The following is a 26,522-nucleotide window of genomic DNA, read 5'->3' on the forward strand; positions in this document are numbered from 1 at the left end:
TGTAGATGGTGGACACACCTAAAGAAGGTGATGGCCAGGGACGAGTCTAAGGGGGGCTAGACCCCCCCCCCCCACGATCTCGTTATACCTTAAAAGCGATTAGGTACCACGTATATTTTTCTTCGTACGCAAAGAATTCTGGCTCTCTCGCCCCCCCCCCCCCCCCCGTGATCCATCCGGCCATCCCACAGCAAGCCCATGTACGTGCTCAACATGATGTGTGCGTGATTGCAGGAAGTAGGCCAAGTTGCCAACGGCCCTAATATGAGGAAAAGGCAAAAGAAAAACAGCTCATGTGGAAGACAAAGGAGTCTGGAAGTAATACGCACGACCACGAGCGAGTCCACGACGTATGCACGGTCGTTTCATTTCCACAATCTGCTTGTCCGTCGTTCCTCAGTTCCTGCAATTGGAAAAATTCACCGCCGCCGCCGCCCTCCTAGTAGATCGTCCATCCCCTACATCGAATCTCTCCATTCGCCGAGGAGGGAAGGCCTCCGCCCGACCGTCCCCGCCGGCGTGACTCCCCGTCATGCCGATCCGCAGACCGCAGGAGCAATCCGGCCGGCCGCACACACACGTCCACACGGATGAGCGACCAGGCGATCAACAAAAGGTTAGTTTATTTTCATTATTAGATTATTCCTCTGTGCCTTAGAATCTAATTGTAGAAATATTAAAAACTAATTAGAAATTATTGTATTGTCCAATTATGTGTGTGTAGACATAAAGAGGTAGAGAACTCAGTCAATACATATTTTTCCAACCCAATTGATTAAGCTCTCAGTCATGTGAACATGATGCTAATTCAAATGATTTGAACATGATTTCCAACTTCCTCCTTCAATCTACACTTTATTTTGATGTGTACCTTAAAAACAATAGAACTAGAAACTAGAACAATAAAAATAAAAAAAAATGACTGTCAAATTATGGGTTTGTAGGCATGAAGAGGAAGAGTTCCGTTGAGAACATTTTGTAGCCAATTGAAACTACTAACGAATTCTGAAGAAATTATACAGACATGAATGTCATTCACATTAATAATTTATTTGTATTGCAGAACCGCGAGTATATTTTGAGTGTTTAGACCTCACGATATTTACTATGCTATATGCCTACTTGATTGTCTCTTATACGATTGTGATCGACTCTTCTAGTACAAGCCCCTGCCCCCTATCACCATTTTCTAGCTCCGTCCCTGGCGACGGCAATGATGAGAAGGATCTAGTCCAGGATGAACCTCCTGAAATACCACCAAAGCATCGACGTCAGCGGCACCGCTCTAAATCGTGTCACGGAAAAGACAGGAATACCGGCACCGGAGACAATAATACTCCGGAGAACGTCAAAGACCAAGAAGACCCCATCGAACCAACATCCGAACAGGATGATCGGGAGGACGGGCAACTTGACCCTGACAAGCCAGTAGGGAACGAAGACTCGGAGGATAGCAACTATCTACCACTCTCCGAGGACGACGTGAGCCTCGGCGACAAAGATTTTATCGTGCCAGAGGAACCCCTCGAACAAGAGTGTTTTAAGAGTCGACTAATAGCCAGTGCAAGAAGCCTAAAAAAGAAGCAGCAGCAGCTTCAAGCTGACCAAGATCTGCTCAACGACAGATGGACTAATGTCCTGGCAGCCGAAGAATACGGCCTCGAATGCCCAACAAGAGTTACCCGAAGCGTAAGCTGCTACCCCAATTCGACGATGAGGCACTGGAGCCCATACCACCAGCGCGTAACGCGGCTGACGGACCTGACCGACCACCACGTGGCTGGGACAGAACGGCAACTCAAGCCATACACCAGCCCGCACCACCTCGCCGTAAAAGCAGAGAAACAACAGCTCGGGGATACACATATGACCTATGACAGGACCTGGAAAACAGAGCAGGTCAGACTAGATCAATCTATGGATCGCGGGAGCGTGCCCCGGCACGAAAAACCGGCTATCAAGCCTGGCGCGACAAGCATAACCACGCCCGGGCCGAAAACCGCATACGGACTTCATCCGAACTACGTCGTGACTTGGCCCGATACAGAGGCGCCGCACACCCCCTATGCTTCATCGATGAGGTAATGGAGCACCAGTTCCCAGAAGGGTTTAAACCCATGAATATTGAATCATATGATGGCACAACAGATCCCGCAGTATGGATTGAAGATTTTCTTCTCCACATTCACATGGCTCGTGGTGATGATCTACACGCCATCAAATACCTTCCCATAAACCTTAAAGGGCGAGCTCGACACTGGTTAAACAGCCTCCCAGAAAACTCTATCGAAAGCTGGGAAGACTTGGAAGACGCCTTTAGAGACAACTTCCAAGGCACGTATATCCGGCCTCCGGACGCCGATGACCTAAGTCATATAGTCCAGCAGCCCAGAGAGTCGGCCAGGAAATTCTGGACCAGGTTCCTAATTAAAAAGAACCAGATTGTCGACTATCCGGATGCCGAATCCCTAGCAGCCTTTAAACACAGCATTCGCGACGAATGGCTGGCCCGACACCTCGGCCAAGAGAAGCCGAAGTCCATGGCAGCCCTTCCAGCACTCATGACCCGCTTTTGCACAGGCGAAGATAGCTGGCTAGCCCGTAGCAGTAACAGTACAAGCGAACCTGGCACTTCCGAAGCCAGGAATAGCAACGGCAGGCCCCGACGCAATAAACACAAGCGTTAAAGCAACAATGACAATACCGAAGACACGACGGTCAACGCTGGATTCAGTGGCTCCAAGTCCGGTCAGCGGAAGAAGCCACTCAAAAGGAACAGAGTGGGCTCATCCAGCTTGGACCGAATACTCGATCGACCTTGCCCGATCATACCAACAGAAGTTGTTGGGTCTTTAAACATGCCGGTAAGTTAAATACCAAACATAAGGAGAAAGGGTCACCCAACGAGGACGACGACGAGGAGCCTCGTCCACCGAACACAGGGGGACAGAAGAAATTTCCCCCTGAAGTCAAAACGGTGAACATGATATACGTTACTCATATCCCCAAGAGGGAGTGCATGTGCGTGCTAAGGGACGTCTATGCGATAGAGCTAGTCGCCCCAAAATTCAACCCATGGTCGGCCTGCCCGATCACATTCGATCGCAGGGACCATCCGACCAGTATCCATCACGGAGGTTCGGCCGCACTGGTCCTCGACCCAATCATTGATGGATTCCACCTTACGCGAGTCCTCATGGACGGCGGCAGCAGCCTTAACCTGCTCTATCAGGACACGGTCCGCAAGATGGGTATTGATCCGTCAAGAATCAAGCCCACTAAAATTACCTTTAAAGGAGTAATACCTGGTGTAGAGGCCCGCTGCACGTGCTCAATCACATTGGAGGTCGTCTTTGGTTCGCCGGACAACTTCCGAAGCGAAGACTTGATCTTCGACATTGTCCCCTTCCGCAGTGGCTACCATGCACTACTCGGACGAACCGCGTTCGCTCGCTTCAATGTGGTCCCACACTATGCCTATCTCAAACGCAAGATGCCCGGACCATACGACGTTATAACAGTCAATGGAAACATGGAATGCTCCCTCCGTACCGAGGAGCACACCGCGGCCTTGGCAGTGGAAGTACAGGGCGGCCTTATCAAGCCGAATACCACATCGGCGGCCAAGCCCCCGGACACTTTCAAGCGAGTCTAGACTACTCCGCAGGGCAACAGTCCAGCTCGTCAGGAGCTCGACTAGCAATTCGGCCTCCCTCTCAGCCCCAACCGAACTGCGGCATATGTACCACGTGTACATAACTATGCACAAAAGATACCATGGGCAAAAGGCGGAGGCATAGCACAGATACAGTCCACAATACGGCTAGACCCTATCCGGACACTCATATTTTCTTTTTCTTTTCTTTTTATTCTTCCAGATTCCTTTTCGACGGTACCAAGGGCCCTTTCCTGGGCCCATCATGAAAACCCGATCGTTGATCCTTTCAAAGGATAAGACACCAAGGAGATAAGCAGCATAGACGTGTGGTAGAGTATCTAGAGGATCTTTTAAGATCACCTCGTCTATTTTCAGGACCCATGCGTAGCTGTCCCTTGGGCTCGACATGTAAAATAACCTTGTTGCTTATCACATTATTTGTACAAATGCGTTTTGATGTATCAATCAGACTATAATGGAAACAGTTTCTAGCCCAACCTATGTGGAACTGGCTTACCTCTTAATCTGTATTTTCTTGTTTTTGTCCGATTGTCATGTACACCTTGGTACGACTTACATTGCCAGGGACTCCATTGAGCCCCGTGCACTCCCTAAATATATAATAAGTCCGAACACTTTTTATAGTACAATTCGGCATCCCGAATAAAGCATTATATGCATCGGCTCCGAATCATGTCTTTAGTCAATAGTTGGGTTGCCCGGCTCCTGTGGTTATTGCCTTACGTTCCGTTTGTTCGACTAAGGTAGTAAAGGGAGAACTACTGCGATTGTGTTTCTAGTTCATCCGGATAAACACCTCAGTAGAGAAAGCCGAAAACTGACTGTCATGATGCACGAGAGCTATTCAGCTATTCGGTGGCTTAGTATAAATCTCTTGCGATTTTTTCTACATCACGCGATGGACCGGCCTTCACCCGGTCAGGTGTCTATAGCACCCTAGTTCGGATGATCGAATAATGCTAGGGGCTGCGCCTACACTCCCATTGTCAAACTCCTATGGCTAAGTGAGAGCGATAAGCCACATAGTCCGATTGCCTGGTTCGCCGCACTAACACCTCCTTCAAGGACCAACCCGTTGGGTCAAGTGTGTTTAGGTGCTATCCCGAACACCCCCGTACTACCTACGTGGGGGCTGAAGCCGACGACTGGCCAACTCTCAGATTTCGTGAACGGCCGCACAGGAGGAAACATTTTAAGATAAAACAAGCAATATATCATACATAAGCCTTGTTCCATAATATAGGATTGGACAACATAGATACATTCATTCAAAAATAATGTCCTTCAAACACTGGCCCTCTACAATGCAGGATCCTTCTAGGACATCATCGAAATATCGCTCCGGTGTGCGGTGCTCTTTGCCTGCGGGCGGTCCCTCGGTCGCGAGCCTAACGGCGTTCATCTTCGCCCACTGCACCTTAACACGGGCGAAGGCCATCCGCGCACTTTCGATGCAGACCGACCGCTTTACGGCATCAAGTCGGGGGCAGGCATTGACCAGCCGCTTCACGAGCCCGAAGTAGTTGTTGGGTATGGGTTCGGCAGGCCACAAATGGATTATAAAATCCTTCATAGCCAATCCGGCCATCCTATGCAGCTCGGTCAGCTGTTTCAGCTGATCGCTAAGGGGCACTGGATGCTCTGGCGCAAGGTATTGCAACCAGAACAGCTTCTCCGTTGAGCTCCCCTCTTCGGCTCAGAAGAACTCTGCAGCATTAGCAACACTCCGGGGCAGATCCGCAAACGCTCCTGGAGAACTCCAAACCCGGGTCAGTAAAAGGTACCTTCTCCTGACAAATTTGCTCTGCATATTAAAGGCCTTACCCGCCGCGATTTGTTTTGCCTCTTGGATCTCCCGGAGGGCGCCCTGGGCCTCAACCCGGGCCTCCTGCACGCTTTGGAGGGCCTCAGCAAGTTCGGAACCTTGATCCGCAACCTTTTTCTCCAAGGACTCGCATTTACTTATGGCGTCCTTGAGCTCTTGCTGGACTTTCTCCACCCTTGATTCGTGTTTTTGGCGGACGGCTCGTTCCTCTTCCGCTTTCTTCTGGGCTTTGGCTAGCGCGTTCTTGAGGGGTTCGACCTCAAACGCGTCGCCTATGAGCATCATAACAACATGATCAGCAAGATAACACAACAACTCATATCATTTCAGATATGAATAGGTATTGCATACCTTGCTTGTCCTCCAGTTGTTTGTTGGTGCGGATAAGCTCTTCATCGGCCCGCTCCAACCTCCGCTTTAGTTCGGAGTATTCGGCGGCATGGGAGGTTGCCGCTAGAGTCGAAGCCTGTTTATTCAAATAGACATATATGTTAGTCTCCTACGAAAACTATTCGATCCTCTGTCCGGCCTTTCTTCGTGAACGCTGAACAGAGTCTCAGGGGCTACTATCTATACACATGCATTCTTTTTATATAGTTATATCAAATACCTCAAAGCCTGTCAGAAGGCTAGCACAGGCCTCGTTCAATCCGCTTCTAACAGACCGAACCCTCGCAATCACCGGACCCATAAGGATACGGTGTTCCTCCATAATGGAAGCACTTCGAAGCGCTTCCACTAGAGTATCCGGCGCCTCCGGATTGATAGAGGTCGCCGGCGGATTTGGTGCACCCCCTTCTTTCGAAGGACGCTGCTTACCTAATTCCGGAGCCGTATGGGTCTCCGGAATAGTGTTTGGTTGGGGGCGAATTGGGTATGGACCCCATCGCCAGTCTCCATGGGGGTAGGTTCCCCATGTTTCCGGCAGCAGAGGTATCACCCTCTGGCGCCACCTCGATGGCTTCCCGCACCTCTCCCTGACCCGGAAGGGTCCTTTGGAACACCACTTCGGCATTGTGCGTAGCCTTGGGGGAGGAGGCCGGCGGAGGTGACCCGCTATCCATCACGTTCGGATCCAGCGAATTCCCTGAAGATGAGGATTGTTGGGGGAGGATGCGAGCCGGACTGCAGCACGCAATTTAGTATATTAAAATCATAAGGAGGAAAACCGGATAGATATATAAGTACAATTGCCTTTGTGGTACTTACGATCCGGCCAGGGGCTTCGGCCTGGGGCACCACTCATCGGTGTCCGATTCGGAGTCATCCGTGAGAGTAATTCTCCCTTTCATGGACGCCTCCGCCTCCAGATCCGTGGAAGACACCCTTTTCTTCTTTCCCCCCTTAAGGGGAGAATTACTCTCTGCCTCCTCCCCTTCGTCTTCGTCAGGGGAGGAGTGAGTCTCCGTGTCTTCGGACACTACGTTCGAAGCACCTCTAGAGCGGAGGCCACTTTTGGCCTCCTTGCCCTTCTTCTTGGCCTTCTTTTCCGGCGCCTGATATGGCGCCGGAACCAGCATCCTCGTTAATAGAGGGATGGCTGGGTCTTCGGGTAGTGGAGCCGGACAGTGAATCTGCTCCGCCTTCTTCGTCCAGCCCTGTGGGAAGGATGGAAAGCTTAGTATGCCCTTTGGATTTACAAATAGTAAAGTTATCGTAAAAACTTACGGGAGACGCTGCGTGAGTCCGGTCGAGGCCGCGGTCATCGGTCATTTTTGGCCACGTCTTTTGGGTCTTGAATAGCAGCTTCCACATGTCTTCGTGCTTTGTGCCGAAGAACCACTGTAGGGTCCGGGGACCGGCCGGGTCGAACTCCCACACGTACTGAGTCTAGCGTTGCCAGGGGAGCATCCGGCGAAAGAGCATTACCTAGATCACGCTAGCAAGGCTGGTATTCTTGTCTACCATACTCTTGATGCGCTTCTGCAGCGTCGTCACCTTGTCGGATGATGCCCAGTCCAGGCCCTTGTTGAGCCAGGATGTCAGCCGAAGTGGAGGCCCGAACTTGAACTCGGGAGCGGCGACCCAGGTGGTGTCGCGGGGTTCCGTGAGATAGAACCACTCCTGCTGCAATCCCTTCACCGTCTCCACGAAGGTGCCTTTGGGCCAGGTGACTTTGGGGAGCTTGCGCATGATACGTCTCCAATGTATCTATAATTTTTTATTGCTCCATGCTATATTATATTCTGTTTTGGATGTTTAATGGGCTCTATACACTTTTATATTATTTTTGGGACTGACCTATTAACCGGAGGCCCAGCCCAAATTGCAGTTTTTTGCCTATTTCAGTGTTTCAAAGGAAAAGGATATCAAACGGAGTCCAAACGGAATGAAACCTTCGGGAACGTGATTTTTGGAACAAACGTGATCAAGAAGACTTGGAGTGGACGTCAAGCAACCGACGAGGAAGCCATGAGGCAGGGGGTGCGCCTACCCCCCTGGGCACGCCCTCCACCCTCGTGGGCCCCTCATGGCTCCACCGACCTACTTCTTCCTCCTATATAAGCTCTTATACCCCAAAAACAGCCAGGAGCACGAAGAAACCCTATTTCCACCGCCGCAACCTTTTGTACCCGTGAGATCCCATCTTGGGGCCTTTTCCGGCGCTCCGCCAGAGGGGGCATCGATCACGGAGGGCTTCTACATCAACACCATAGCCACTCCGATGATGTGTGAGTAGTTTACCTCAGACCTTTGGGTCCATAGTTATAAGCTAGATGGCTTGTTCTCTCTCTTTGGATCTCAATACAAAGTTCTCCTCGATGTTCTTGGAGATCTATTCGATGTAATCTTCTTTTGCGGTGTGTTTGTCGAGAAACGATGAATTGTGGGTTTATGATCAAGATTATCTATGAATAATATTTGAATCTCCTCTGAATTCTTTTATGCATGATTGGTTATCTTTGCAAGTCTCTTCGAATTTTCAGTTTAGTTTGGCCTACTACATTGATCTTTCTTGCAATGGGAGAAGTGCTTAGCTTTGGGTTCAATCTTGCGGTGCTCGATCCCAGTGACAAAAAGGCAAATGACACGTATTGTATTGTTGCCATCGAGGATAAAAAGATGGGGTTTATATCATATTGCTTGAGTTTATCCCTCTACATCATGTCATCTTGCTTAAAGCGTTACTCCGTTCTTATGAACTTAATACTCTAGATGCATGCTGGATGGCGGTCAATGTGTGGAGTAATAGTAGTAGATGCAGGCAGGAGTCGGTCTGCTTGTTTCGGGCGTGATGCCTATATACATGATCATGCCTAGATATTCTCATAATTATTCGCTTTTCTATCAATTGCTCGACAGTAATTCTTTCACCCACCGTAATACTTATGCTATCTTGAGAGAAGCCACTAGTGAAACCTATGGCCCCCGAGTCTATTTTCTATCATATAAGTTTCGGATCTACTTTTATTTTGCAATATTTACTTTATATATATATATATATATATATATATATATCATAAAAATACCAAAAATATTATCTTATTATATCTATCAGATCTCACTCTCGTAAGTGACCGTGAAGGGATTGACAACCCCTTTATCGCGTTGGTTGTGAGGTTCTTATTTGTTTTGTGTAGGTGCGAGGCGACTTGTGCGTAGTCTCCTACTGGATTGATACCTTGGTTCTCAAAAACTGAGGGAAATACTTACGCTACTGTGCTGCATCACCCTTTCCTCTTCAAGGGAATAATCCGACGCAAGCTCAAGAGGTAGCAAGAACAATTTCTGGCGCCGTTGTCGGGGAGGCTTACACAAAGTCAAGTCAAGATTTGATCTCCCGTCAACTAGCCAATTTCTGGCGCCGATCTTCGCCAAGTCAAGACATACCAAGTACCCATCACAAACTCTTATCCCTCGCATTACATTATTTGCCATTTGCCTCTCGTTTTCCTCTCCCCCACTTCACCCTTGCCATTTTATTCGCCCTCTTTTCCGTCCTCCTCTTTCTCTCCCTCGCTTTCTGTTTGCTTGTGTGTTGGATTGCTTGCTTGTCACGATGGCTCAAGATAATACTAAATTGTGTGACTTTTCCAATACCAACAACAATGATTTTCTTAGCACTCCGATTGCTCCTATTACCGATGTTGAATCTTGTGAAATTAATGATGCTTTGTTGAATCTTGTTATGAAAGATCAATTCTCCGGCCTTCCTAGTGAAGATGCCGCTACCCATCTAAACAACTTCGTTGATTTGTGTGATATGCAAAAGAAGAAAGATGTGGATAATGATATTGTTAAATTGAAGTTATTTCCGTTTTCACTTAGAGATCGTGCTAAAACTTGGTTTTCGTCTTTGCCTAAAAATAGTATTGATTCATGGAATAAGTGCAAAGATGCTTTTATCTCTAAGTATTTCCCTCCCGCTAAGATCATCTCTCTTAGAAACGATATTATGAATATTAAGCAACTTGATGATGAACATGTTGCACAAGCTTGGGAGAGAATGAAATTAATGATATGTAATTGTCCTACACATGGTTTGAACTTATGGATGATTATACAAAAAAAATATGTCGGATTGAATTTGGCTTCTAGAAATCTTTTAGATTCGGCCGCGGGAGGCACTTTTATGGAAATCACTTTAGTAGAAGCTACTAAACTCCTAGACAATATTATGGTTAATTATTCTCACCGAAAGATCCACTAGTAAAAAAAATCATGTGATTGAAGAAATTAATATTTTGAGTGGTAAGATGGATGAACTTATGAAATTATTTGCTAGTAAAAGTGTTTCTTCCAATCCTAATGATATGCCTTTGTCTACTTTGATTGAGAATAATAATGAATCTATGGATGTGAATTTTGTTGGTAGGAATAATTTTGATAACTACGCTTATAGAGGAAATTTTAATCCTAGGCCTTTTCCTAGTAATCCCTCTAAGAATTATGGTAATTCCTACAACAAATCTTATGGAAATTTTAATAAGATGCCCTCTGAATTTGAGACTAGTGTTAGGGAGTTTATTAATTCTCAAAGGAATTTCAATGCTTTGCTTGAAGAAAAATTGCTTAAGGTTGATGAATTGGCTAGGAACGTGGATAGAATTTCTCTTGATGTTGATTCTTTGAAACAAAGATCTGTTCCTCCTAAGCATGATATCAATGAGTCTCTCAAAGCCATGAGAATTTCCATTGATGAGTGCAAAGAAAGAACCGCTAGGATGCGTGCTAAAAAAGATAGCTTTATGAAAGCGTGTTCTTCTAGTTTCCATGATAATAATGATGAAGATCTAAAAGTGATTGATGTGTCTCCTATCAAATCTTGGTTTGCTAATATCAATCTTGATAATAGTGAAATTGAAGAGGATAATGAATTTACTATCTCGGATTTCAAGGAATTTAATTATGATAATTGCTCTTTGAAAGATTGTATTTCCTTGTTGCAATCCGTGCTGAATTCTCCTCATGCTTATAGTCAAAAGAAAGCCTTTACTAAACATATCGTTGATGCTTTGATGCGATCTTATGAAGAAAAACTTGAATTAGAAGTTTCTATCCCTAGAAAACTTTATGATGAGTGGGAACCTACTATTAAAATTAAGATTAAAGATTATGAATGCAATTCTTTGTGTGATTTGGGTGCTAGTGTTTCCACGATTCCCAAAACTTTATGTGATATTCTAGGTTTCTATGAATTTGATGATTGCTCTCTAAATTTGCATCTTGAAGATTCCACTATTAAGAAACCTATGGGAAGAATTAATGATGTTCTTATTGTTGCAAATAGGAACTATGTGCCCGTAGATTTCATCGTTCTTGATATTGACTGCAATCCTTCTTGTCCTATTATTCTTGGTAGACCTTTCCTTAGAACGATTGGTGCAATTATTGATATGAAGGAAGGGAATATTAGATTCCAATTTCCGTTAAGGAAGGGCATGGAACACTTTCCTAGAAAGAAAATTAAATTTCCTTATGAATCTATAATGAGAGCCACTTATGGATTGCATACCAAAAATGATAATACTTAGATCTATCCGTATCTTTATGCCTAGCTAGAGGCGTTAAACGATAGCGCTTGTTGGGAGGCAACCCGATTTTATTTTAGTTTTTTGCTTTTTGCTTCTGTTTAGTAATAAATATTTGATCTAGCTTCTGGTTAGATGTGTTTTTATGTTTTAATTAGTGTTTGTGCCAAGCTAGACCTATAGGATCTTCTTGGATGATAGTTATTTGATCTTGCTGAAAATTCCAGAAACTTTCTGTTCACGAAAACAATTGTAAAAAATCACCAGAATGTGATAAATTACTGATTCCAATTGAAGTAGATCAATAAACAAATTATCTAGGTCGTCCTATTTTGGTATAATTTTTTGAGTTTCAGAAGTTTGCGTTAGTTACATATTACTACAGACTGTTCTGTTTTTTGACAGATTCTGTTTTTCTTGTGTTGTTTGCTTATTTTGATGAATCTATGGCTAGTAAAATAGTTTATAAACCATAGATAAGTTGGAATACAGTAAGTTTAACACTAATATAAATAAAGAATGAGTTCATTACAGTACCTTGAAGTGGTGTTTTGTTTTCTTTCGCTAACGGAGCTCGCGCGATTTTCTATTAAGTTTTGTGTTGTGAAGTTTTCAAGTTTTGGGTAAGGATTTGATGGATTATGGAACAAGGAGTGGCAATAGCCTAAGATTGGGGATGCCCAAGGCACCCCAAGTTAAATCTAAGGACACCAAAAATCCTAAGCTTGGGTATGCCCCAGAAGGCATCCCCTCTTTCGTCTTCTTCCATCGGTAACTTTACTTGGAGCTATATTTTTATTCACCACATGATAAGTGTTTTGCTTGGAGCGTCTTGTATGATATGAGACTTTGCTTTTTAGTTCACCACAATCATCCTTGCTGTACACACCTTTTGAGAGAGATACACATGATTCAGAATTTATTAGAATACTCTATGTGCTTCACTTATATCTTTTGAGCTAGTTAAAATTTGCTCTAGTGCTTCACTTATATCTTTTAGAGCATGGTGGTGGTTTTATTTTATAGAAATTGTTGATCTCTCATGCTTCACTTATATTATTTTGAGAGTCTTAAACAGCATGGTAATTTTCTTTAATTGTGAAATTAGTCCTAATATGATAGGCATCCAAGATTAGTAGAAAATTTTCTTATAAGTGTGTTGAATACTAAGAAAAGTTTGATGCTTGATGATTGTTTTGAGATATGGAGGTAGTGATATTAAAGTTGTGCTAGTTGAGTAGTTGTGAATTTGAGAAATAGTTGCGTTGAAGTTTGCAAGTCCCATAGCATGCACGTATGGTAACCGTTGTGTAGCAAATTTGAAACATGAGGTGTTCTTTGAGTGGCATCCTTTGTGTGGAGGTCGGGATCGCTCGATGGTTAACTCCTACCAACCCTTCCCCTAGGAGCATGCGTGTAGTGCTTGGTTTTTGATGACTTGTAGATTTTTGCAATAAGTATGTGATTTCTTTATGACTAATGTTGAGTCCATGGATTATACGCACACTCACCCTTCCATCATTGCTAGCCTCTTCGGTACCGTGCATTGCCCTTTCTCACCTTGAAAGTTGGTGAAAACTTCGCCGGTGCATCCAAACTCCGTGATATGATACGCTCTATCACACATAAACCTCCTTATATCTTCCTCAAAACAGCCACCATACCTACCTATTATGGCATTTCCATAGCCATTCCAAGATATATTGCCATGCAACTTTCCACCGTTCCGTTTATCATGACACGTTTCATCATTGTCATATTGCTATGCATGATCATATGGTTGACATCGTATTTGTGGCAAATCCACCATTCATAATTCTTTCATACATGTCACTCTTGATTCATTGCACATCCCGTTACACCACCGGAGGCATTCATATAGAGTCATACCTTGTTCTAGTATCAAGTTGTAATCATTGAGTTGTAAATAAATAGAAGTGTGATGATCATCATTCATAGAGCATTGTCCCAAATAAAAAAAAGCAAAAGGCCAAATAAAAAATAAAGGCCCAAAAAAATATAAATAAAGAAGGGGCAATGCTACTATCCTTTTTACACACTTGTGCTTCAAAGTAGCACCATGATCTTTATGATAGAGAGTCTCTTGTTTTGTCACTTTCATATACTAGTGGGAATTTTCATTATAGAACTTGGCTTGTATATTCCAACAATGGGCTTCCTCAAATGCCCTAGGTCTTCGTGAGCAGGAAAGTTGGATGCACACCCACTTAGTTTCTTTTGTTGAGCTTTCATATATTTATAGCTCTAGTGCATCCGTTGCATGGCAATCCCTACTCCTTGCATTGACATCAATTGACGGGCATCTCCATAGCCTATTGATTAGCCTCGTTGATGTGAGACTTTCTCCTTTTTTGTCTTCTCCACATAACCCCCATCATTATTCTATTCCACCCATAGTGTTATGTCCAAGGCTCACGCTCATGTATTGCGTGAAAGTTGAAAAAAGTTTGAGATTACTAAAGTATGAAACTATTGCTTGGCTAAAACCGGGGTTGTGCATGATGAGAGCATTCTTCTGTGACAAAAATGGAGCATGACCAAGCTATATGATTTTGTAGGGATGAACTTTCTTTGGCCATGTTATTTTGAGAAGACATAATTGCTTAGTTAGTATGCTTGAAGTATTATTATTTTTATGTCAATATTAAATTTTTATCTTGAATCTTTCGGATCTGAATATTCATACCACAAGTAAGAGAATTACATTGAAAATTATGCTAAGTAGCATTCCACATCAAAAATTCTGTTTTTATCATTTACCTACTCGAGGACGAGCAGGAATTAAGCTTGGGGATGCTTGATACATCTCCAACGTATCTATAATTTTTTATTGCTCCATGCTATATTATATTCTGTTTTGGATGTTTAACGGGCTCTATTATACACTTTTATATTATTTTTGGGACTAGCCTATTAACCGGAGGCCCAGCCCAAATTGCTGTTTTTTTTTCCTATTTCAGTGTTTCGAAGGAAAAGGATATCAAACGGAGTCCAAACGGAATGAAACCTTCGGGAACGTGATTTTCAGAACAAACGTGATCCAAAGGACTTGGAGTGGACGTCAAGCAACCGACGAGGAAGCCACGAGGTAGGGGGCGCGCCTAACCCCCTGGGCGCGCCCTCCACCCTCGTGGCCCCCTTGTGGGCCCCTCGTGGCTCCACCGACCTACTTCTTCCTCCTATATAAGCTCTTATACCCCAAAAACAGCCAGGAGCACGAAGAAACCCTATTTCCACCGCCGCAACCTTCTGTACCCGTGAGATCCCATCTTGGGGCCTTTTCCGGCGCTCCGCCGGAGGGGGCATCGATCACAGAGGGCTTCTACATCAACACCATAGCCTCTCCGATGATGTGTGAGTAGTTTACCTCAGACCTTCGGGTCCATAGTTATTAGCTAGATGGCTTCTTCTCTCTCTTTGGATCTCAACACAAAGTTCTCCTTGATCTTCTTGGAGATATATTCGATGTAATCTTCTTTTGCGGTGTGTTTGTCGAGATCCAATGAATTGTGGGTTTATGATCAAGTTTATCTATGAATAATATTTGAATCTCCTCTGAATTCTTTTATGCATGATTGGTTATCTTTGCAAGTCTCTTCGAATTTTCAGTTTAGTTTGGCCTACTAGATTGATCTTTCTTGCAATGGGAGAAGTGCTTAGCTTTGGGTTCAATCTTGCGGTGCTCGATCCCAGTGACAGAAAGGGAAACGACACGTATTGTATTGTTGCCATCGAGGATAAACAGATGGGGTTTATATCATATTGCTTGATTTTATCCCTCTACATCATGTCATCTTGCTTAAAGCGTTACTCCGTTCTTATGAACTTAATACTCTAGATGCATGTTGGATGGCGGTCGATGTGTGGAGTAATAGTAGTAGATGCAGGCAGGAGTCGGTCTACTTGTTTCGGACGTGATGCCTGTATACATGATCATGCCTAGATATTCTCATAATTATTCGCTTTTCTATCAATTGCTCGACAGTAATTCGTTCACCCATCGTAATACTTATGCTATCTTGAGAGAAGCCACTAGTGAAAACTATGGCCCCGTGGTCTATTTTCTATCATATAAGTTTCCGATCTACTTTTATTTTGCAATCTTTACTTTATATCTATATCATAAAAATACCAAAAATATTATCTTATTATCTCTATCAGATCTCACTCTCGTAAGTGACCGTGAAGGGATTGACAACCCCTTTATCGCGTTGGTTGCGAGGTTCTTATTTGTTTTGTGTAGGTGCGAGGCGACTTGTGCGTAGTCTCCTACTGGATTGATACCTTGGTTCTTAAAAACTGAGGGAAATACTTACGCTACTGTGTTGCATCACCCTTTCCTCTTCAAGGGAATAATCCGACGCAAGCTCAAGAGGTAGCAGCGCACCATGGCGCCGCCGCACTCCGCGTGTTGACCATCCACCACTTTTGGCTTCATATTGAAGACCTTGAGCCATAGGCCGAAGTGGGGAGGGATGCGGAGGAATGCCTCACACACGACGATGAACGCCGAAATGTTGAGGAAGGAATTCGGGGCTAGATCGTGGAAATCTAGCCCGTAGTAAAACATAAGGTCGCGGACGAAAGGATGGACGGGAAACCCTAATCCGCGAAGGAAATGAGGGATGAATACTACCCTCTCGTTGGGCTCCGGAGTAGGGACGATCTGCCTCTTGGCCGGAAGCTGGTGGGCGATTTCCTTGGCTAGGTAACCCGCTTCCCGGAGCTCCTTGATGTTCTCCTCCGTGATGGAGGAGGCCATCCACTTGCCCTGCGCTCCAGATCCGGACATGGCTAGAGTGTTTTCTGGGAACGGAAAGGATTGAAGCTTGGGTGCTGGTGCTCGAGGGCGGATGGGCTGAGGAAGAAGAAGGTCTGGGGTGAAAAGGTGGATTCTTATCTCCTTATAAAGGCACAGAATATAAAGTGTATCCCCCACGAGCCTTAGAACTCGGCTATTCCAAAAGGGTCGTGCGGATGGCATGGTTGGATTACTCAAACCCGTATTGATGAGAATCCCGTGATAAGGGGACACGATCTCAGCTTTGACAAGACGTGTCACCGGAGGCTGCGTCTCGAAACGCGAAACGGGAGATTGAAAAACAATTCGAAATAATAAAGAGGACAGACGCAACGTCTCGCCGGCAAAACTATCAGTGAAGACATATCGTGTTTTTTGATTAAGTATTATGCCTTTGTGGCAGTAATGTTGTAACTATCAAACAGAGCCGGATATAGTTCTTGTTGATCAACTACTTTGAAGTATTCGAAGGAGGAACCCGCCTTGTAATGCCGGAGATAATCTGCGCGCCGGACACATCGTCATTGAAGCCTGGTTCAAGGGCTACTGAGGGAGTCCTGGATTAGGGGGTCCTCGGGCGTCTGGGCTATGTGACGTGGACCGGACTAATGGGCCGCAAAGCTACAAGATAGAAGGTTTTCCCCCGTGTCCGGATGGGACTCTCCTTGGTGTGGAAGGCAAGCTGGGCGATCGGATATGAAGATTCCTTCCTCTGTAAACCGACTCTGTACAACCCTAGGCCCCTCCGGTGTCTATATAAACCGGAGGGTTTAGTCCGTGGAGGCAATCACAATCATACAGGCTAGACATCTAGGGTTTAGCCATTACAATCTCGAGGTAGATCAACTCTTGTAACCCCTATATTCAGCAAAGTCAATCAAGCAGGAAGTAAGGTATTACCTCCATCAAGAGGGCCCGAACCTGGGTAAACATCGTGTCCCTGTCTCCTGTTACCTTCGATCCTTAGACGCACAGTTCGGGACCCCCTACCCGAGATCTGCCAATTTTGACACCGACACTCATCACACCCGATCATCACGTGGTGTCTCGGCACGATGAACTGTAGCAATGGTTCATACTCAGGGAGAACACTTATACCTTGAAATTTAGTGAGGGATCATCTTATAATGCTACCGTCGTAATAAGCAAAATAAGATGCATAAAAGATAAACATCACATGCAATCAAAATATGTGACATGATATGGCCATCATCATCTTGTGTCTTTGATCTCCATCTCCAAAGCACCGTCATGATCTCCATCGTCACCGGCTTGACACCTTGATCTCCATCGTAGCATCGTTGTCGTCTCGCCAACTATTGCTTCTACAACTATCGCTACCGCATAGTGATAAAGTAAAGCAATTACATGGCGATTGCATTTCATACAATAAAGCGACAACCATAAGGCTCCTGCCAGTTGTCGATAACTTTTACAAAACATGATCATCTCATACAATAACTTATATCACATCATGACTTGACCATATCACATCACAACATGCCCTGCAAAAACAAATTAGACGTCCTCTACTTTGTTGTTGCAAATTTTACGTGGCTGCTATAGGCTTCTAGCAAGAACCGTTCTTACCTACGCATCCAAACCACAATGATTTTTCGTCAGGTGTGTTGTTTTAACCTTCAACAAGGACCGGCCGTAGTCAAATTCGATTCAACTAAAGTTGGAGAAATAGACACCCGCCAGCCACCTTTATGCAAAACAAGTTGCATGTCTGTCGGTGGAACCAGTGTCATGAACGTGGTCATGTAAGGTTGGTCCGGGCCACTTCATCCAACAATACCGCCGAATCAAAATAAGACGTTGGTGGTAAGCAGTATGACTATTATCGCCCACAACTCTTTGTGTTCTACTTGTGCATATATCATCTATGCATAGACCTGGCTCTGATACCACTGTTGGGGAACATAGCATGCAATTTCAAAAAAGTTCGTACGATCACGCAAGATCTATCTAGGAGATGCATAGCAACGAGAAGGGGAGAGTGTGTCCATGTACCCTCATAGACCGAAAGCGGAAGCGTTAGGTTAACGCGGTTGATGTAGTCGAACGTCTTCGCGATCCAACCAATCAAGTACCAAGCGTACGGCACCTCTGAGTTCAGCACACGTTCAGCTCGATGACGTCCCTCGAACTCTTGATCCAGTAGAGGGTCGAGGGAGAGTTTGGACAGCACGACAGCGTGGTGACGGTGATGGTGATGTGATCCGCGCAAGGCTTCGCCTAAGCACTACGTGAATATGACCGGAGGAGTAAACCGTGGAGAGAGACGCCGCACACGGCTTGGAACAATTGGTGTGTCTCCAAGGGGTGCCCTGCCCATGTATATAAAGGAGGGAGAGGAGGAGGTCGGCTACCAGGGGCGCGCCAAGGAGAGGGGAGACCTACTAGGACTCCAGTCCTAGTAGGATTCACCCCCCCCCTTTTTCCTTCTCGTGGAGGGGGAAAGAGGGAAGGGAGAGGGAAGAGGAGAAGGAAAGGGGGCGCGCCCCCTCCCCTAGTCCAATTCGGACTCCCTATGGGAGGGGGGCACGACCACCACTTGTGGGCTGCCTCCCCTCTCCCCTATGGCCCATGTAGGCCCATTACTTTCCCCAGGGGGTTCCAGTAACCCCTCGGTACTCCGATAAATATCCGAAACGTCCCAAAACCATTCCGGTGTCCAAATACTATCGTCCAATATATCAATCTTTACCTCTTGAGCATTTCGAGACTCCTCATCATGTCAGTGATCTGATCCGGGACTCCGAACAATCTTCAGTCACCAAAACACATAACTCATAATACAAATCGTCATCGAACGTTAAGCGTGCGGACCCTATGGGTTCGAGAACTATGTAGACATGACTGAGACACATCTTCAATCAATAACCAACAGCGGAACTTGGATGCTCATATTGGTTCCTACATATTCTATGAAGATCTTTATCGGTCAAACCTCAATAACAACATACGTCATTCCCTTTGTCATCGGTATGTTACTTGCCCGAGATTCGATCGTCGGTATCCTCATACCTAGTTCAATCTCTTTACCGGCAAGTCTGTTACCCGTTCCGTAATGCATCATCCCGTAACTAACTCATTAGTCACATTGCTTGCAAGGCTTATAGTGATGTGCATTACCGAGAGGGCCCAGAGATACCTCTCCGATACACGGAGTGACAAATCTTAATCTTGATCTATCCCAACCCAACAAACACCTTCGGAGACACCTTTAGAGCATCTTTATAATCACCCAGTTATGTTGTGACGTTTGATAGCACACAAGGTGTTCTTACGGTATCCGGGAGTTGCATAATCTCATAGTCATAGGAATATGTATAAGTCATGAAGAAAGCAATAGCAATAAAACCTAACGATCATTATGCTAAGCTAACGGATGGGTCTTGTCCATCACATCATTCTCCTAATGATGTGATCCCGTTCATCAAATGACAACACATGTCTATGGTCAGGAAACTTAACCATCTTTGATTAACGAGCTAGTCTAGTAGAGGCATACTAGGGATACTTTGTTTTGTCTATGTATTCACACATGTATCAAGTTTCCGGTTAATACAATTCTAGCATGAATCATAAGCATTTATCATGATATAAGGAAATATAAATAACAACTTTATTATTGCCTCTAGGGCATATTCCTTCAAGCCATAGGCGTACTATACTCCGACGGTGCTCCAAGATATTTTGTACTACATCTCACACAATTGGTGATAATAAACTGTGTGCGGTCTACTTGATTTTTCATCTTGATTTGAATTACATAATGGGGTACCAGCGACAATGGAGGGTGTTTGAATTGCTAGAACTTTTATCTGCAGTGAACATGCAACTATAGGCGTGTCGTAAACAAATTGGAATTAGTCAGGGTTCGTTTGGACATTTTTATACATTAAATTGGTTTTCTAGCCATTTCAGGTGCACAATTCAAAATTAAACTACATGCACATGCTCTGGTGCACCAAAATGGGTTGTAAAATCATATATGTGTCCATGGGTTTATGCTTATGTCCCATGCAACAAATGGGGATGAATTTCGAACACCACGGCACCATGGCTCTCCGGCAAACGTTGAGGTACTTGCTTTTGTAGTTCTAGTAAATCCAAAATCCGTCTGGAATTCATGAACCTTGGCATGCTATCATGGAATGGCATCAATATGCTGGAGTAAAAAATATTGTCCCATTTGGGGCAGGTTATGGTATAAGCTTCTCACAAACCAGAGCTTCTCACAAGAAGCCTCATGGTTCCGTTAGGAAAACATGTCACCTTTGTGGACAAAACGATATTCGTCGCCTCTTCTTCCTTTCAATTTTTTTCTAGTGTCAACATAGAACAACAGGAGTGTCGTGTTAAATTTTGGAATTTTTGGGGATCGTTTGGACATTTTTTATACATTAACTGAGTTTTCTAGGCATTTATGTGCATAATTCAAAATTGAACTAGATGCACATGCTCCAGTGCATAAAAATGGGTTGAATAATCAAATGTGTGTCCTTGGTTGCAAGCTTAGGTTACATGCAAGAAATGAGAATGAATGTCAAACACCTTGGCACTGTCGCTCGGCCGCTAACATTGAGATACATGGTTTTAAAATTCTAGTAAATCAAAAACTCGTCTGAAATTCATGATACTTGACATGGTATCATGGAACGGCATCGACATGCCGTGGTAAAAATATTATCCCATTTGGGGCGGGTTTGGGTATAAGCTTCTCGCAAACCACAACTTCTCTCACAACAAGCCTGATGGTTTCGGTAGGGAACATGCCATCTTGGGGGACGAGACAATAACTGTTGCCTCTTCTTACTTTCAAAACTTTTCTCGTGTCAACATAGAACAACAGGAGTGTTGTGTCAATTTTTCAGATTTTTCGGGGTTCGCTTGGACATTTTTATACATTAACTGAGTTTTCTATGCATTTATGTGCATAATTCAAATTTGAACTCGCACATGCTCCAGTGCATATAAATGGGTTTAAAATTGAAATGTGTGTCCTTGGTTGCATGCTTAAGTCCCATGCAAGAAATGAGAATGAATGTCAAACACCTTGCCACCATCGCTCAGACGCTAACATTGAGATACATGGTTTTTAAATTCTAGTAAATCAAAAACGCGTCTGAAATTTATGAAACTTGACATGCTAGCATGGAACAGCATCAACATGTTGTGGTAAAAATATTGTCCCATTTGGGGCAGGTTGGAGTATAAACTTCTCACAAACCAGAGCTTGTCACAACAAGCCTCATGGTTATGGTAGAGAACGTTTAACCTTTCTAGACGAAACGATATCTGTTGCCTCTTCTTGATTTCATTTTTTTCTAGTGTCAACATAGAACAACAGGAGTCTTGTGTTAATTTTAGGAATTTTTTGGGGTTCGTTTGGGCATTTTTATACATTAACTGAGTTTTCTATGCATTTATGTGCATAATTCAAATTTGTACTACAGGCACATGCTCCAGTGCATGTAAATTGGTTAAAAAATCAAATATGTGTCCTTGGTTGCATGCTTAGGTCCCATCCAAGAAATGGGAATGAATGTCAAACACCTTGCCACAGTCGCTCGGCCGCAAACATTGAGATACATGGTTTTCAAATTCTAGTAAACTCAAAACTCGTCTGAAGTTCTTGAAACTTGACATGCTATTATGGAGTGGCATCAACATGTTGTGGTAAAAAAATTGTCCCATTTGGGGCAGGTTTGGGTATAAGCTTCTCGTAAACTAGAGCTTCTCACAACAAGTCTGATGGTTTCGGTAGGGAACGTGTCATCTTTGGGGACGAAATGATATCCATTGCCTCTTCTTGCTTTCAAAATTTTCTAGTGTCAACATAGAACGACAGGAGTGTTGTGTCAATTTTTTGGATTTTTCGGGGTTCGCTTGGACATTTTTATACATTAACTGGGTTTTCTAGACATTTTATGTGCATAATTTAAATTTGAACTACATGCACATGCTCCAGTGTAGAAAAATGGGTTGACATATCAAATGTGTGTCCTTGGGTGCATGCTTAGGTCCCATGCAAGAAATGGGAATGAATTTCAAACACCAGGGCACTGTTGATTGCCGGCAAAATGTTAAGATACTTTCTTTTTAAATTCTAGTAAATCCAATACTCGTCTGAAATTCATGAAACTTGGCATGCTATCATGGAATGGAACCCGACATGTTATGGTATTTTTCGTGTCCATTTTGAGAGAAGGCGCACTCAAATAACAGCCAACAAAGGCATTTTGAAACAAATAGCTGCCACTTTAACATCTCAAACGTTCGTATAATTTAAATTGTGTGCGTTATGTTAACCATTCACGTGACGCCACGTGTCTCTCTTTTAATGGCTATAGGAGGTGCCGTGTGGACAACTGCTTGAGTGAACGGGAGGCGTGCGAGCGCAGTCCGGTGCGCAGGCTAACCGAGAGGCGTGCAAGCTGTCCTCCAATGCGCGGGCTCACCGAGAAGCGTGTGAGCTGTATGTTGCGCAGGATCACTGGGAAGCGAGCCCTTTGACTTTCATGGCCGCCTGCCTTGCTCCCATCCTCTTCATTAATGGCTCCCGAGCCGCTGTTTAATTCGGGCGGCCTTACTGTTCGCCTCCCATTCCCCTCCCTCCCGCACACCTCCACCAACGCCACGGCGCAGAAGCATCATCTGCCACTAGTATTCAAGTTTGGTGAAGTCGACTCCGAGCCGGAGGAGATAGAAAATAAGGAGGAATGGGGCCTCATGGACATGGCCCTGAACGAGCTGGCCGCGGCGGTTGCTGCCCCCGCGCCCGTCCCAGCTCCCATCCCCGCGCCTGCGCCAGCGACCATCCCCGTAGCATTGATGGGCCGGTCGCCGAGCACTATCGCAGAGCTGGAAGCCGCGGGCGTCAGCGAGGTCTCCGCGGACCCACGCGAGCTCGTGTACATGCCAGCGCCTGTGCCCGTGCACGCCCCTGCGCCCACCGCGGTGCCGGTACCCGTGCGTTTGCTTGCACCCGCCGCGCACGTGCCCATGCGCGCGGCCCCCTCAGCGGCATGGGCTGCCGCAGTCGACCGCTACCTCGTAGCGCTGCCAGTTGTCGTCCTCTCGCGCCCCGCTCGTCAATCGCGCAACGACATGATGTTTGATTTCCAAGTGAAGAACATTCTGTGTTGCCTTGAAGACTTTAACAACGGCATCCCGAAGGACGACAATGACAAAGCCGGCGCGGCACACCGCCTCTGCCGCCGCCGGAAATAGTTTTTTTTGGGTTTAAAACTGTATGTCGATCATAGGAATATAAATTTGCAGTGTGACTGAATGAAAGATATGGTTTGAACGAACTTGCTTTTTCTCTCTTAATGTACATACTTATCAAATGTTTATCTTTTAAAAAAACGTCAATGGTTTTTAAATATAAAATACTCATCGCAAACGTTTTAGTTAGAACACATGAATGCAAACTGACAGCTTCCCCAGGAAGCAAAGGGAAAATGTGCCGAGTAGGATTTGTGCAGCTCTTGATCGCAAATGTTTTAGACAGAACACCTGTTTGTAAACCGATGGCTTCCCCAGTAAGCCAAGGGGAAATGTGCCGAGCAGGATTTGTGCAGCTCTTCGTCGCAAATGTTTTAGATAGAACACCTGTATGCAAAGTGACAGTTATGGTCTTCCCGAGTAAGTCAAGGGAAAATTCACAGCGCAGGATTTGTGCATCTCTTCAACGCAAACAGTTCAGATTGAATAGGGTATGCAAAGCCAGACTTTGGTGCTAAGCCAAGAGAAAATGTGTCGAGCGGGATTTGTACATCCCTTCAATGCAAACATTTGTTTTGGATGACCCGTGTGCAACCACGTACAAACAATTTGGTAAGATTTGCATCTGTCATATTGGGTATATTGTCATTTTTCAAACTGAAAAGATTGGCATTTGTTGATCTAGTAACATTGCCATTTGTCAACCTTGTAACACTGCGATTTGTCAAAATATGAAGCTAAAATCACTAGCACTATCTAATTTTTGCAACTAAAATTCAGTAATTAAGCATAGATTTCATTCATAGGTTAAGCAGTCGTTCTTTATACAAACAGTTCAACTCGACAGCTGAACCGACCAAACTTTTCCCTAATTGTTGCCAACCACGTACTGAAATAGCTAGTTCAACTATATATACTAGCTAATTTTAAGTATGTTGTACAGTTGCACCACATCCATAGTCAGATGAACTGAAAAAAATAGCCCCTAAATACTACTACTACGGAGGGGCTTTGTACTACTTCTGGCAGCCTCTCCTCCGCCGAGCGTGCTTAGTAAGAGGCAGAGGAGGAGGAGCCTACCGACGAGCTGGACAACTACAATACGGTGCCTGCCGCTGCAGCACCTTCAGCGACGCTCACCTCGAACACCATCTGCCGCTCCAGACGACCCCTCACGAAGCGGTGGTTCTCCTCATATATCTCCTGATTCCTCGCCTCCGCGGTGGCGTGTGCTGCGGCCACGGCAGTGGTAAGGCTCTTTGCGTGCTCGACGAGGCGCTCCTCCTCCTCCCGCGGGAACTCGACGTAGCGCGCAAGGTCGCTGACACACGTGCTGGCCTCCATCTCCGCCTCCCGCCTTCAGGCGGCAGTGGCGGAGCGGGTGATGACCCCGACGATCGACGGTGGGCCGACGGCCACGACGGCCAATGATGGGGTGGCGGCCATGACCACCAGCTCCCGCCTTCGGGCCGCGGTGGCGGAGCGGGTGATGGCCACGGTGGCCGACAGTGGATTGGCGGCCACGACGGCCACCTCCCGCCTTCAGGCCGTGGCGGTGGAGCGGGCGATGGCCCTGGCTTTCGACGATGGTGTGGCGGCCACGGCGGCAGATGGTGGGGTGGCGGCAATAGCGGCTGGCAACAGCTGCCGACGGGCAGCAGCGGTGGAGCGTGTGGTGGGTGTTCCGTGCACACCCAACAGGGAAGCCACGCGCACTACACTACGCCGGGGACTGCGCCGTCGCCGCGGTGTAGCCTTCCAGCTAGAGCTATCCTCTGATGACGGTGGAGTGGCTGGGCGACAACGACGGACTGGTGCCATTGGCGATTGTGGGAGAAGCAGACGAGATAAGATACAGGGAGGGAGGGGAAAATGCGATGCAGGACTCGCCGGTCATGAGGGTTTATATAGCAGGCAGTAAGCATCAGGATTTTGGGGGATTTCACCAAGTCGGGCAGGAAGCTTGCGCGGGATTCTACATGGTTACGCGAGAATGGGCTCACCACCGTTTGGCCAAAAGAACGGCCCGCGCGCTGCTCAAGCTTGCGCTCTAAGGCGTCGGCAGCAGTGGGGTGACAGGACATGCGAGAGGAGGACGAAAGGACACGTACACATACAGTTAATAAAATAAAAAACATTTGTGATTGAATTACCAACTACCCCGGTCCTGGTTTACAAGTTGTCTATGTATTTTTGTGCCAAATTTTGACTAGAGATTTAACTAATAAAATACGAATGCATGTCGCTAGAGATTATATCGTTGGATTCGTATTTGAACATAGTGTCCAATTATATAATTTTTGTAACATGCATTAACATTTTGTTGGTTAAATTTAAGGTCAAAATATGGCATAGAATATAAAGGGGGCTAATAGAACAAGACGGAGGTAGTAGCACACGGCCGCTCTCTACGCAGCGACGCAACTACCGGCCGGCTTGTAGACGACCATTTCCTACGTGTTCAACTCCTCTATGTGTGTGGTTGCTCGCGGTTGAGGTGGCCGCGGCGCGCTCTGCTCGCGTCCCGCCACGCGCGCTCTGCCTTCGTCCCTTCACGATCACCTACGTTCGTGTGCATGCGGTTGCACCGGGCGCGGCGCCACGATGCAGTTACCCGCTGCCAACACTGCCATCCCGACGCGCCAAGAAGCCAGGGCGCCCTGCCCCCATTTATTCCTGCGGCCATTTACTTTTATCTCTCATGCCACACGAGACAATAAGCACACCCACAATGACACATACATAGAGGACATCCAGCGATTCCAATGGTGCTCCTAGCAGCCGACGACGACAACGGCGGGCAGTTCACCACGCATCACGTAGTGGACACCCACGTGAGGGGGAAGGCCCTCTCGATGGTGTACATGAACGAGCCGGTCTCGGTGGAGAGCTCCATCCAAACTATGGAGCAGTTGCTTGCTGAGGACAAGTATCAAGTGGTCGGCTTCGACCTCGAGTACACCATCGGTCGTGCCGGGCACG

Source organism: Aegilops tauschii, chromosome 3 (assembly GCF_002575655.3).
Source record: "Aegilops tauschii subsp. strangulata cultivar AL8/78 chromosome 3, Aet v6.0, whole genome shotgun sequence".
Lineage (NCBI taxonomy): Eukaryota > Viridiplantae > Streptophyta > Magnoliopsida > Poales > Poaceae > Aegilops > Aegilops tauschii.